Source organism: Zootoca vivipara, chromosome 4, assembly GCF_965207765.1.
Source record: "Zootoca vivipara chromosome 4, rZooViv2.hap1.1, whole genome shotgun sequence".
In the NCBI taxonomy this organism is placed as follows: domain Eukaryota; kingdom Metazoa; phylum Chordata; class Lepidosauria; order Squamata; family Lacertidae; genus Zootoca; species Zootoca vivipara.
The window spans coordinates 53,149,985-53,165,223 of NC_142587.1; the positions used below are offsets into that span (position 1 = coordinate 53,149,985).

Here is a 15,239-nt window from a genome sequence, read left to right on the forward strand (position 1 = left end):
CGTTAAATTTTTTAATACATGAACAGTTGAAGCACTTAGATGCGCCAAGCCTGATGGTCCATGAGAAATTTGCAGGGTGAAGCTGGTTTTATGGGTAATGAGCAAGAGCGGGTGTGTGCACGTGTTTATAATGCATGGGGAAAGAAAGGGCTGCTATATGTCCGGATTTCCCCAGATATTACTGGGATTTCAAAGGTGGAATTGACATCCAGGGGGAATTTCTAAAAAGCAGCGCTTTGTCCAGAATCTTAGGGAAGTCAGTTTTGGGGTCTTCCTTAAAAAAGATCAACAGCCTTCAGGGTGTCCTAGTTTTTACTTTTTGAAATATGGCAACTCTAGAAAAGACATATGGTAGTACACTGTACACTTGGGGATAGCAGATAGCAGCCAGCAGATCAGATCAGTGCCTTTAGTTCTGCTGTCAGTCCCTTACCCCTGGTTATTTTTCTGCTGTTCCCCTTCTTTCTCTACTTGTCTATAGCTTTGCTCTTGGAAGCAGATAAATGGGGAAGTTTATTTTCTTTCTCTCTTCATCACCCCCAGTGCTTCAGACAGTTGTAGGGAGAAGGAAAAGAGATGCAATTGGAAACAGAGGTGAGAGAATTGCTCTCTGTGTCTCACTAAAAGTAAAACTTGTTCCAACCTATATTGCACTACTTGAGATGAGAGGCAACCTGTTGAATACTTTGCTATTCTGAGATTGTGTATTTTTGGCAGCATGCTCGGGATCTACTATAAAGTTTGGACCCGGCATGCTCTTGGACATGGGCTGATGGAATGCCATTTAGGTGTTTATATGGAAAGTTTGCAAGTTGCGTGCAAAACTGTATAGCCCATGTAGTAAAAACACTGCATTTTAGCTAGGATTAATGTGGCAAGAAAGGCAAAGTGTTTTGATCCCTCATTGCAAAATGCACGCGAAGGCTTCTACCAGACTATCTCAACTTCATTGGCCATTTAGTAGGATGAGCGAGAGTCTGGAAAGGCCTGTTCTCAAAATACTGCAGGCATGAGCCAACAAGTCATTGTTTTGCCTTCAAGGGCTATCGGCAAGGGTGTTGTCAGTCAAACTCTCTACTGTGAACCTACCCCAACTGGTATGTGTCACTCGTTATTTTAGAACATGCTCAGACCATAGTATGTCATCTCTATGAATCATCTCCCTTTGTCAGACTTGAACTGTAGGCATGTCTGCTGGGTTCACAGCTGATTCTCACCAGAAAGGTAAGCTAATTACCTTTCTGAAATTCATGACCAAGGAAAGAGCTATTTGTCCCCACTAGAACGTTTGGCTTTTGCATGGGCCTAAATAGCATCAAGCTCTGTGTCAGCATAAAATACATGCAAAGTATACTACTGAACCTGTAGCTTTGCAGTCATTCTCTTTGCACCTGTTGGCATTTATTTTTGGTATGCCTTTTACCCCTTAATGTTGAAAGGTCAGATTCTCTGTGTTTTCCTTCATCCATTAATTAAAAATGAGCCAAAGGTCAAATTGACATGACTCCCTTTGTTAGCTGTGTGATGTTGTTTTTTAAAGTGCTCTCCGGAGGAAGATCACATCAGTTTATATAGGAATCTTGGGTAGCACAAGACTCTAATAATGACTTTACGAAATGGCAAGGCCAGTTGGATATGATATTGCTGTTTGTTGTGACAAAATGCAAATAAAGAGAGTGCTGACAGCAAAAAGGCATTTGTTCCCTTTTAAAATTCAAAACCAGTTTTAAATGGACCTGCTTTAATTTGTTCTCTACCAGTTGCAGTTGGTGGGAATGTTTCTCCTCTTAGGAGTGTGTGCCTACACTTGCTTAGCTGCTAGGCTTTGCTTTTGCTTTGGAATATAGAACTTCTCCATGGAACTGCAGTGTGGCAATGCTTGTGTTTCTGGATAATGAATGATACTCTTTTCCGTCTTGTGAACTTGTAAATATTTAAAGTGCCCTAGTGGCCCAGAACACAGGAGTGTGTTATAACAATTTGCATTTTACAGCCATCAGTATGACTCGTGATTATAAATTACCGACTGTTATTGCACTTGTAAGTCCTTTTTATTAGGTTTGGCTTTCGGAGACCAGGGTTAAGTGCATACAAGGGCTGGGTAGAATTCATTATGTTTTAGCTGTTTTAATGGGGTTTTAAGTATGTATCCCGTACATCATTTTTTTTCATTGGGATTTTGGGAAGAGAATTTTATGTTTAATTTTTAAAATCTCTAATCCAGAGTCAGGCAGCATAGAGCCTTCCAGATGTTGATGGACTGCAACTTCCAGCACCTCTGGCCATTGGCTAGGCAGGCTGGGGATGATGGGAGTTGGAGTCCCACAACATTTGCAGGGTGACACATTGGCTACCCCTACCCTAATCCATCAAGCTTGGTAAGTAAGGTTGGATAATCAAAAAGCCTGTGATGGTTTTGGTTGTGGTACTTCTTCTCCATCCCATCACTGCCCCTCTACAGCTACTCACTGGATACACCTCAGTGGCAGCAAGGCTGACTTTGATGAGGAGGATTTCTGTGTGCTGGGCTGCTCTCGTCTAGTTTGTGTCAACAGGAAAGGAGGAGGTCTTTAAGAGGCTATAGGTAAAGTGTTTGCAATGGCGTGAAAATTGAGAAATCAGTGGAGAAATGTGGAATGCAAGCTGTTTGTGAAGGGGATTATCATAGTACATGTATGAAACAAAATAAAAAAAATCCTTCCAGTAGCACCTTAGAGACCAACTAAGTTTGTCATTGGTATGAGCTTTTCGTGTGCATGCACACTTCTTCAGATAAATAGTACATGTATGTGTGTATGTTCATGTGCATATTCTTAGAATGATAAAATACTTCTTCTTTTTGCATAACAATGGCCTTACTTACTTACATATCTACACCAAACAGTTGGAAAATTAATCACTCATTGTTTTTGCTGCAGCTGAATAATGTAGCTTCCCCTCCGAAATTACATTCAGATTAGCCCCAGGAAAATTCTAAGAATACCATGAGTTGTACATCCAATTGTATGTGTCTGAAGTTCCACTCATGCCCTGGGACTTCCCCTTCGTCTCCTTTCCCTGAGCATCCTCAGAATCTGCCTCCCGGGTCCTCCAATCCTCTGGGGTATATTTTGAGAGTGTGGGAGGGCTGCAGGGGAAAGAAGATGAATTTCCTTGAGCAAGTGGCAGTCTGTACTAACAGAACAACAACATTGGATCTGACCCCAATGCTTTAGCTTTTGTTGTAGATTTCGTTCAGAAATATAAGGTTTATTATCCAGTGTCTTGGTTAGTAATATTTCACAATCAGTGTTGTTCATTTTCCCAACCTGAATTTAAACTAATGTTTGTGCTGGGCTTTCGTTTATTGGTTGAGTGAAGCAAGGCCTTTGATTTAACTTGACCATTTGACATCCGGAGTTATCACATGTCAAAGTGCATGGTTGTGCAGGATAGAAAGGGAATTGATTAAGGCTGCAGTCTGTGCAAGCTTACCTGTGAACAAGCCCCATTAAATACCATGGAGCTTCCTTCTAGATAGAATTGTGCTGTGATTCATTTTGCAAGTACCATTAATTATGTTAAAAGTCAAATCTACCCATTTATATGCATTGCTGACTTGTCCCCTGCAAAATTGTTTGTTATCTACCATAGTTGTTGTGAGCTGCCATCACAACTGCTTGTTGCTGGTGTGGGAATAAACCACACAATGCCGAAAGAGTTGCATGATGAGCCAGAACACAAAGGTTGCTGAATGGAGTAGCCATCACACAGAGATGGTTTCAAGTAACAATAATATATGATGGTAATATTGGAAAATGGCAAATAGAAGGGGAAGAAATGGAGGCAGTGAGAGATTTTACTTTCTTGGGTTCCATGACCACTGCAGATGGTGACAGCAGTCACAAAATTAAAAGACGCCTGCTTCTTGGGAGAAAAGCAATGACAAACCTAGACAGCATCTTAAAAAGCAGAGACATCACCTTGCCTACAAAGGTCCGTATAGTTAAAGCTATGGTTTTCCCAGTAGTAATGTATGGAAGTGAGAGCTGGATCATAAAGAAGGCTGATCGCCGAAGAATTGATGCTTTTGAATTATGGTGCTGGAGGAGACTCTTGAGAGTCCCATGGACCGCAAGAAGATCAAACCTATCCATTCTGAAGGAAATCAGCCCTGAGTGCTCACTGGAAGGACAGATCCTGAAGCTGAGGCTCCAATACTCTGGCCACCTCATGAGAAGAGAAGACTCCCTGGAAAAGATCCTGATGTTGGGAAAGATGGAGGGCACAAGGAGAAGGGGACGACAGAGGATGAGATGGTTGGACAGTGTTCTCGAAGCTACCAACATGGGTCTGACCAAACTGCGGGAGGCAGTGGAAGACAGGAGTGCCTGGCGTGCTCTGGTCCATGGGGTCACGAAGAGTCGGACACAGCTAAACAACAACAACAATATTGGAAAACCTCAGTGTAGTGTTTTTATGACAGATTTGTGTAGTTGTATTCTCAGTACTGAAACCCCAAAGTTCCATTTAACATTCCAAGTAATTCATCATGTCTGTTGGGTAAGGATTTTCCCGGGTTTCCCTTACAGTCTCCCGATCAGCTGCATTTCAGAATGAAGTTAGGAAAAGCTGTGTGAATTAATCACACAGTATTTCAGAGGAAGACAGTGGAAAATATCTGAAAATTGCTTATCTGTGCTGCAGTTTTGGTGATCATTGCATCCCACTCATGTTCCTTACAGTTGCACAACCAAATTCCAAATTCACACTGTAGTATGTGTGGTTGTATTCGTATCTCTTTGACTTAAATGTAGTTCAGAGGAACTCACATACAGTGTGCTTGTGTACATATATAGCTTAAAGGTAAAGGGACCCCTGACCACTAGGTCCAGTCATGACCGACTCTGGGATTGCAGCGCCTGCGTATATAGCACATATAGCTTGGATGCACACAAAACCTGGATTCAGATCCATCCTCTGTAGCAGCAGAGTTGGATAATGCACACCACATGAATAGAAGAAACAAACCCAGCACAAGTGGTTGATATTGTATTGTAGGGCTCTGAGATGATGGATTGTGTGATATGCTTGGGACAGTAGCTGGAAGCATGTTGTGTTCAGTGGGTTTTTAATACAAGATGGTAATTACATATCTGTTCACTGCATAGTTCCACAAAATGAAACTGCTACATGTATTGGTCTAGGCTTAGGTTGATAAAGGGATGGAAAATGTTGGAAATCCTGGTAGGATTTTCCAAGGTCCTCCATTCTGTAGGTCTAGGTGATGTATCTCAGGTGCAGGAGATGCCTTTTGAAGATAGAAGCTGAGGAAGTATTGCTTGAAGTCAGCCATGAACATGATGGCATACCATTGCAAAGTGAGTCTGCATGGTAGTGTCACCAACCTGAATAGATCTCCTCAAGGGAAACAATGGGTAGAGATGAGAAAATGGCAAAACTTGGTGGTCAGATGAATTATGGCATCATCAGATTTCTTGTAGCCTACCATTTTGTGGGGAATGTTGGTGCATAAAATTCATGGCTTCCTAAATAGTATTCACCGGAGTACTGTCACTAGACTATAGCTTCCTAAGGAAGATAGTGGTATCTCATAAATAGAATTGCCTATTTGGGGGTGAGTTTGGGGTGGTAGTTGGAAGGCCTCTGACTTGGTCTACAATCATACCTCAGAAGTCAAACGGAATCCGTTCTAGAAATCCGTTCGACTTCCAAAGCGTTCGGGAACCAAGGCGCAGCTTCCAATTTACTGCAGGAAGCTGCTGCAGCCAATTGGAAGCCACGGCAGACGTTTGGGTTCCAAAGAAAATTTGCAAACTGGAACAATCACTCAGAAGTGATTGTTTGCAGAGTTCAGATCTAAAACGTTAATCTCGCAAGGTGTTCGACTTCCGAGGTACGACTGTATCGGGGTTTGTCTGCAGATTTATTTCTGTATATTGGTAGGAAATAGTGAAGTTGGTTACAAAGTTATTTTCCGTATTCCCCAGCAGGTCCTCCAGATGGTGTTGACCTGTAAAATGTGGTGTTGGAGAGTTGCCTCTCACCCTCCCATGCATAGTCCCAATTTGTTCATGATGACCACAGTCCTCCTTTGCCAGACTCATGTTTATGTTGTCAGAATTGTTTCTCAAGCTCTATATGGAGTCATATTCTGCATATTGAGGGAATAGAATAAGTAATGCTATTTTCCAAACAACCCTTGGGCATGGTAAATAAAACATACAGTAAAAATAATAATAATAATAATAATAATAATAATAATAATAATAATAATAATAATAATTTATTATTTATACCCCGCTCATCTGGGCGGCTTCCAACAAAACATTAAAATACAGAAATCCATCAAACATTAAAAGCTTCCCTAAACAGGGCTGCCTTAAGATGCCTTCTAAAGGTCTGGTAATTGTTGTTCTCTTTGACCTCTGGTGGGAGGGCATTCCACAGGGTGGGTGCCACTACCAAGAAGGATTTTCGGTAAGAATTCTTGTCTGGTGTTCTGACCATCCAGCACTTTCTGTGCAGGGCTGCTGTTCCTGGAGTACTAAGAACATGGCTCTGTATTGGTGCACTGTTCAGTGATATGATGGAGTACTAAGAACATGGCTCTGTATTGGTGCACTGAGTCTTAGAAACAAACATCCAGGTCAACCTAGAACTTTTTGATATGTGTGGATCTAGTGAGGAAGAAGAACATTTCCCAAGATAGAACATTATGCAATATGTAGGAGGGAGTGGAGGAGTAGGAACAGGAAGTGCAAGTGACTCCGATGCTTTTTTTTTTTGGTATTCTTCTACTTTGTATGTTCCAAAACAGAACCTTCACATCACTTCCCCCACACTCCCTGGAGTGAGAAGCACAAGCTCTCAATGTGAGAACAGTTTGCATGGGGACAGATTTCCTCTAAACGATTATAGCTGTAGGGACTATTGTGTGAATGAATGGGACTATGGCTATGTCATTCACTCAAGTGTGTATTGGAGGCTAGAGGTCCTAGACTGAACCTCTGGGCATGCCATTCATTCTGCCATGGTTTGGCAGGAACTTCATAACCCCTAATCCAACTCCTCAGGGAGGAGCAGCCCACCTCCTCTTTGTTTTGACTTTCCCTGGAGATTATTTGCTCTGTTGCTCATGGGGCACATGTGTGAAAGCAGCTGAAGTGCCATTCCAAGCCTTTAGCCTTTCTCTTGGGCTGCTGTGTTTTTCAGTGACTGGCTAAACCTGCTGTTACAGGCATCCCTATTCAAGAGACCCTGCTGAGGTGGTGTTTGTGAGTATTTAGTTTTGAGGAAGTTGAAGACGCTCCCAACAGCCTGCTCTCTTCTGCATGTGAAAAATGCAAAAACAAAGCCTTAGACTTGACTACAGAGAGGGGGAGGGGGGATGAGAGAGAACCTTTTAAACACACCCAAATGACCCATCTCTACTTAGCATGAATCTTAGCAAGTTACACCCACATTCTGAGCCAGAAGTGGAATGAAAGACTCACACTTCCTCATTTTTTGTTGTTGGCTGGATCTGAGCGCTTTGTGAAATGAGACCAGAGGATATGTTGGTGCTACTGATTAATGGTAAGTGGTTACCTTTGTAAAAGAAACTCTGATAATTCTCCTGTTGGATATAGTTTATAGCCCTTTTTTTGACTCCCTCCCTCCCTCTCTCCCTCCCTCCCTCTGTGTTTGTATGTGTGCGCACACTATGCCTTGTGGTGTTGGTTATGTGCTGACAGAATTATAACCTGCGTGGTTCTTTCCTCTGTGCTGAAAAGGAGGCATATCTCCCTCCTTCATGTACAATTAAAAGGTGCATTTCCCCCCCCCCCAAATATTTATGCTTCTTTGCAGGGCAGTAGCAGGAAAACGCACATGGTTTTTGAATGTTAAGAAGTGCTGGATTTAGTAGCAGTATTTCCTGAGAGAAAGAGAGGCGTCTCATGTTACTCATTAAAGATGCACCTTTTCTCCAAACTCTCTGGCTCCATAATTACCAGTTACCTTCTGTAGAACAGTTTAAAGCCCGTCTTGTGAAAATTTCCAGTGTCGCTCACGATCCTGTTATGAACAGTGAAATCTTGAAAAGCGGGAAGGTTGTTTTACAGCATTTACACATGTGACGAAGGGCTCTGGTCTGCTGCTGTTGGACTTTCAAACTATTTCTGAACACTGCAGTGCATTGTGCAGGGCTACTCTGAACTTTATTAAAGCAACCCCTAACTTTTGGGTTAAAGCAACACAGCCTTTTTGTAGTATGATGGTTTGTTTGAGATACTGAAGCAGTGGTTCCCAAACTTTTTTGGGGCCGCTGCCCCCTTGGTTCCATAAATTCATCCCCAGTGCCCTTTTCCCCTACTTATAAAAAGCATTCAGGTTAGCAGTTTGCATTTAGTTACTTTTTTATTTATTAAATTTGTATACCGCCTTATATCCATAGTTCTAAGGGCTGTTCACAACATAAAATTCCCACATAGCAAACACAAAATGCATAATTAAAGTAAGAACAGAAACAAACCTATACCCCACCTTCCACAGCACAATTTAGATTGACTAGATGTCAATCAGCCCAAGGCCAGGTTGAAGGGGAATGTTTTTTTGTCTGGCACCTAAAGGTGTATAATAAAGGCACCAACTGAACCTCCCTGGGGAGAGCATTCCACAAGCAGGGAGCCACTGCAGAGAAGTCTCGTTTGTAAAGTGATACAAAAAGAAGGAAAAAGGAAAAAGAACAAAACACAGAACTGTGTAAAGGGGGGGGGGACATTGTATGAATATATACAAAAAATACCCTAACCCACACATTCTTTTATGAATTTGATATTATTATCCTAGTACTAATAGAAATATTAATAGTCTACTACATTTTGTATAAATTTGTTCCAAATATTGTCGTATTTATCCAAGCAGAGTCTATGTCTGTAAGCAGTCCGTTCGTAGGTTGCAAGTGTTATCATATTATCAACCCACTGATTAAAGGAGATAATATCTTTACTCTTCCAGTTCATCAATATCAGCTTCTTGGCTACCCTTAGAACGCGTAAAATCATTTTTTGCTGTCCAGTTGTTAATTTCCATATAGTAGGTATATAGTTCAGAAGAATATTCTCTGCTGATAATTGTGTGATATTATATAGCTAGAGATTAGCTGGATTCCAAACGTCATCCATTGACGGGGTACTTTGTCATCTAGAATAATTTCTCAGGGGCAGAGACAGAAAATACATTTTCTGTATCTTAATTAAGACAGGTGATTGCTGCTTGTGACACTTCATCTGATTATCTCAAAACCCCATTGTCAAGACAGTTACTCATTTTAGAAGTGTTACATTCCTGGGCTGATCTAAAGAGGATTAACATTAAAAAAAAAGTCTCTGAGAAATGCTTGTGTGGGTGTGTCACCTCATCTTGAGCTTAAAACTGATAATTTCATTTTGAAATGCCCAGGAAATTGCTGTGGCAATTATGTGCTTAGGTACGGTAGGACCTATAAAATGCTTTATTTAGAGCACTTTTCCATACGACCGTAGTTGTTTCCTCAAATGCACTGTGCAAATGTTATGAAAGTGACCATACATTTCATGGGGCTTGTGTAGGACATACTCTAAGTAGCTGTCACCAGGGGCGGAGCAAGCGGGGGGCAGGGGGGTGGTACGCCCCGGGCACCGCCCTGGAGGGGGTGTCACTCAGGGCCGCGCCCCCGCCCCGCAATCGGCGCCTCCAAAGCTGCGCGCCTCGCTCCAGCTACAAACTCCAGGTAAAAAGCCCGCTCGGCGTAACCTTGCCATATAACGACGCATGCGTCGTTACGTAGTGACGCATGCGCCGTTATGTAGCGACGCCCCACCCACCCGGGTGCATGGCAATTTTCTGCCCTGGGTGTCGCGGCGCCTCGCTATGCCCCTAGCTGTCAGGTCCATACTTTCCAGCTTTTACATATATGGAACTGGCTCTTGTGATTCTCCTTACTAATACCACATGTCTAGTACCTTATGTTAACATCCTCAATAACACTGACTTCTGCTTGAGACAAAAATGCACTATTTTTAATATGCAAACTTGGTTTTAATATGCAGTTATGGTTTGTTGATATGAACAGTGGTTCTTTGCACAAGAGGGGATGAGGTGACAAGCTCCCAATTGTGTTTTGGAACAAACAGTCATTTTGCCAATTCATACATATATAGCAAACCATTAACTTTGGATTGCCCAGAACATGGCTTGCCATATTTGAACCAGAATCGGATCTGAGTTTTCTAGTTATGTCTGAATTGGGCCACTGAATGGGGGTGAGGTGTTAAGAGGAACAGCTCTAATCTACTTGTTTACAGAACCATATTCATTGGCTATTATCCCAGGTTGGTTATCTGGATATTGCCTAGAGATTCCAATGTTGTTCAGCTATCCTTTGCTGTCTGTCTTGGGTCGTTCACAGATTCTTCCCTGTGCAACTATTAACCTACAAGAAATAAAGGCCTGGGTCTTGTCTTCTAATCTAAGGATGTAGGCAGTATCCTCGCTCCTTGTCCTTGTTTTGAGTTGCAAACTTACAGTTCACATCATTTGATTTTCTTCTTGACTGGTGCACCCCATATTTCACTGTTGGCTTTCATGGCAATTTGGGGCATTCCTAAACATTGACCAAGAGTCTTTCGGCACCCTTAAAATCAACAAATTAATTGTGGCAAAAGCTTTCATGGCCTAGAGTCAACTTCATCAGAAATATGCCACAAAACCCTTTTCCATAATCAATCTGTTCATTTATATGGTGTCACCTGGTATGTGCCACTGTTTCAATGAATGCTCAGTCTTACCCTGATGCTGTTCACCTGTGCTTTATTATGAAAACTGATCATGCAAGAAAACCTGATACAACTAGCGATAAGCTCTCTGGGTGAAATGGCAACTCATCAGCCTCTTGCATTTTTAATCCGTTTTCGCTTTCATAATAATAATTTGTAAATCACAGTTGAATCCAGAATTAAGCAACCACAATGCTTAAGAGCAAATGTGCAAAGGGGCTAGGCTTGAAATTGTTTCCTTTTAAAGTGTATTTCTGGGCTGTTGATTGTGTAAGGGGAGGAGAGGAGTGTGCGTGTAACATGTTCCAGTGAGTTTTATGGAACAATAATCCATTGCTAGATGAGAGGAATAAATTATTAATAGACTATAGCGTTTCAGCATTCTTGCGTGGAGATATTAAGGAGGTCAGAATACAGAACACTGAACACAGGATTAGCACAGTCAGGCTACAGATACCGCAGAACCGGAGGGAAAAAAGTTACACAAATCCCTTAAACATTTATAATTTAATTACAGTTGGGAATGGAATTGTACTTCAGCATTACTGCATTTAGACTCAGAATGAAGCTTGCCTTTAAATATTTACTGTTGGCTATACCCCCTCAAATAAACAAATGTGAAGATTTCCCTTATTTTAGCTCAGCAGGTATGTTCTCTCTTGGTTGTTTGGCTGCTCTGTGGGACAGTCACAAGGCTTTCAAGAAGTCAGAACACAAAACATTTCTAACAAATCCAGCCCAAAAGGGGGTTGTTGGGTGAAACTGTGCAAATGTGGGGAAACGATAATCCATCTCACTTGATGGTACTTTTCTTTATATGAAAGGGTGGATTTCTTTGTTTAGAAATGTTGAAGGTTTGGACGTTGTTTAGCCTAGTGTTAAATCCTATAGATTGCAGCAGGATTAAAGCATTTGTGTATATCTCCCACATACGTGCTTAACTGGTTGGATCATGATCTCATGCAAAGTATGTTAAGCCATATTCTGTCTACTGTTTTTCATAGCAGAAGCAGATAATATGGTAATTCTTGGGTATATTAGCTTATACCAGTTCAAGAAATGTGTCTATAATAGTAGCAGCACTTAAGGAAGGGTTAAGAAAAACAGCCTAGTGCGGAAAGAGGAAAAATTCTCTGCAACTAGTATACAAAGCACTGAAGTGAAAACACTACTACAATTCCCTCAACCCACAAGGGTGATAGCTGTTGCTAAGCTCAGTTGGCTAGAGTGTGGTGCTGAAAACACCAAGGTTGCAGATTCAGTCCCTGTAAGGGACAGCTGCATATTCCTGCATTGCAGGTGGTTGGAATAAATGATCCTTCCAACTCTGATTCTATGCAATATCTGTGAAATATCCCTGACCATTGGCCAAGCTCAAAACATGATAGTAGAAACCCGCACTTTCCCCCTACACAGAAATGGGTAGGATGTATCACTTGTGTTGAGATGGAGGGTTTTTTTTCTGAGTCTCTGTGGAGAGGGATTTTTCATGTTGCATTGAGCTTTGGGGCTATCACAAGAGTTGAGAGTCCTTTGTCCTGCTCTAAAGACCTACACAATATGAGATACCACCCTCCCCTGACTACTCTGTTACTTACACACACACAAACACACACAGGGCCCCCATTTTTTTAAATTTTAATTATTATTATTTTATGGGTGAACTGCTTAATTAGAAAGTGCTCCAAGCGTCTGTAATGATGCAAAGCTGTGTCTGCATCTTGCAGATTGCCTTTGTCTCACATGAGGCAAATGAAGAAGTGTGCATGCACACGAAAGCTCATACCAAAATAAAAACTTAGTTGGTCTTTAAGGTGCTACTGAAGGAATTTTTTTTATGAGGCAAATGATCACTGTTCCTGGCTAGCAGTGGTTGAGTATAGGCATACAACATAAGAAACTATCCTATAGAAAGGGGCTTGGGTTTCCTCCAAGCAACAGTCATGAATAATGAAGGTATAGGTTTTCACTGCTGTAATGGCACGCCAGGGCGGCTTATGTGAATTCTAAGGAAAATGTTGTAACATTGCTTTTTTGGGGTTCAGCAACAGATACCACCCTGAGAATAGTGAGGGCTCTTTGAAAGTACAGTTCTGTGGAATGGGGCTTTTAATACACTGGGCCCTGTTGGTCTATCATTCATCAGCCTGAGGCATGAATAAAGCCCTGCTCAATTTGGTGTATATTCTAGCATATGCATTTGTAAAAAAACTCTTGTCAAAACTTTTGAATGATAATGGCCAAGGCCTAGGGGAATGCAACTGCTAGACAAGGAGTGGTCAGGTGAAACAGACCTGAAATAAAACCATTGACATAAAAAATTCCTTCAGTAGCACCTTAAAGACCAACTAAGTTTTTATTTTGGTATGAGCTTTCGTGTGCATGCACACGAAAGCTCATACCAAAATAAAAACTTAGTTGGTCTTTAAGGTGCTACTGAAGGAATTTTTTTAATTTTGCATTGACATAAAAGAAAGGCCTCTCTAGTGAAGATTCCCCCAGAGTTACAAAGTCAGTATGAAATTAAAAGCCTTGAGGTAGTTTTGCTATGTAGTTTAGCCAGAAGCCACCAGGACCAAAAGCACCACTAAACTTCTATCTATCATGTTACCCCACAAAATGTGCCTTCATCTTTGAAAACTTCAAAAACAGTTGCTAAGAACTTCTTTTTGTGTGTGGGGGTAATGGGGGAGAGGATATGAAGGCATGAAAAGTGAGAATCATAAGTGCCGTATTCTGATATTTATTTGATTCTATTTATAAATTGTTTCCCATTTAAAAAAATCTTGATGCAATTTCACAATCAGTAAGTAACTCCAGCTCCAAACATAGGGACAATGTGAGTTGATTAGAACTATTCATTCTAAAGTTATTACAAAATTTGGTCATATACTATGGAAATGGTGGGTTTTTAAAATCTTTATTAACTTGAATTTTGCTAAATGATGTCTACTTTGTTTCCATAACCAATTATTAGTTCTCAGAACTCTAAGGCACTGATAGCTGCTTAGTTCTAAACACATGCCCATTCATTCGTTTGTTTACGGTGTGTTCTCCTTTCATTCCACTTTTACAGCTTTCCCTATCCCTAGCGCTCAAGAGGGCTGAAACATGTTCCTAATATTTCCAGCTTTTCAAGGAAGGCCTATTTGTGCTCCCAGAGCTGGTATTCAAAGGCATACTGCCTTTGACATTGCAGGCACATAGTCTAGTAGTTAACTGACAACCTTATTCTCCATGTATTTCCCTTAACACCCTTTACATGTGTGGTCATGAATTCTGTAGTATGGAGTTTGCACAGAGTCTATCCTGAATCTTCCAACATTCTGCTTTGTTGGACGACCCCAGGTTTATATTATATGAGAGGGAGAAGGGGGGAAAATATCTCTGTTTACCTTCTTTATACCATGCACAATATTTTAAAACAGTAATTAGAGGTGAAAGTGTGTGTGTGTGTGTGTGTGTGTGTGTGTGTGTGTGTGTGTACAGATAAATATATAGATATATTTTTGTTAGCTGTATCAGGGATCAGATGACCAGGTCACAGCAGTTACTATTTGGGGACAATATTGTTGCAGTCAAAGCACATTGCTGGGAACTAGGATCAATTAAACCCACATTTCCCTCTTCCAATAGAGTTGGCGACCCTCTGCCAAGGGAGAACACATGGCTACCCTAGTAATGGTGCTAAGAACTACCAGAAAAACCCTCAAAATCTGATGCAAATTATTTCGTCTTATCAATTAATTTAGTAGAAGATCATTGCTAGCCATAGATTATATGATATTGCCATTTAATTTTTTTTAAATGCAGTTTGTGAGTTTAATTAGTTATCTTTAGAGAGTCATTAGCCATTTTTCATTCCAAACTTTGTGTTTTAAGCCTCCAGGCTGTGCACTTCATGATCATCCAGAGTATTCTGTGGGTGCCTTACAAGTTATAAAATATTTTGAGAATGTTTCTTTATGTATAATGCTCCTTGAAACCCATCCATTATAGCTCAGTAGTTATGAGTAGTAAGAGATTTAATTACAGTAGTTAGCTTGTATTTTAGTTGCCATGGATCACCTGAGCTTTATATTTATTGATGGTTGCTTTGGTTGAAACAGATCAGAATACTAACTAATTTGCAGACAGCATTGTAATTATTGAGGGTTATGAGCACTGCTTTCTTTTTGATGACCTTTGCCCAGTTCTAGATACGAGCAAAACAGTGCTGAACTTGTCCTGCTGTGCTCACAAATTCATTGTGGTCTAGCTTGCAAACCTATGTACAGCCTTTCACATAGGAATGTCTAGAGAGTACAGCCAGCCTTGCAGATAAGGGCTGAAATAGGACGTGCTTCAGCAGACCCTGAGACTGGCAACCTAGCTGAAAAAAGCAGTGGGTGAAGCTATGGTTTGTAGAGGCACTCAAGTAGGTATGGGGTTCTCCAATCC

General features: G+C 41.1%; 1 protein-coding gene across 9 annotated transcripts in view; it reads left to right on the forward strand.

Annotated features, from left to right (window-relative positions):
- Positions 1–15,239, forward strand: part of TIAM1 (TIAM Rac1 associated GEF 1) — a 206,662-nt gene that overhangs the window by 73,722 nt on the left and 117,701 nt on the right. The window contains exon 1 of one of the 9 annotated variants that reach the window (XM_035116727.3): positions 7,288–7,578. The exons of the other annotated variants lie outside the window; for them this stretch is intronic. The gene's annotated coding sequence lies outside the window, so the exon portion shown is untranslated. Of the gene's footprint in view, positions 1–7,287; positions 7,579–15,239 lie in introns of those variants that run through there. 9 annotated transcript variants of the gene reach the window in all.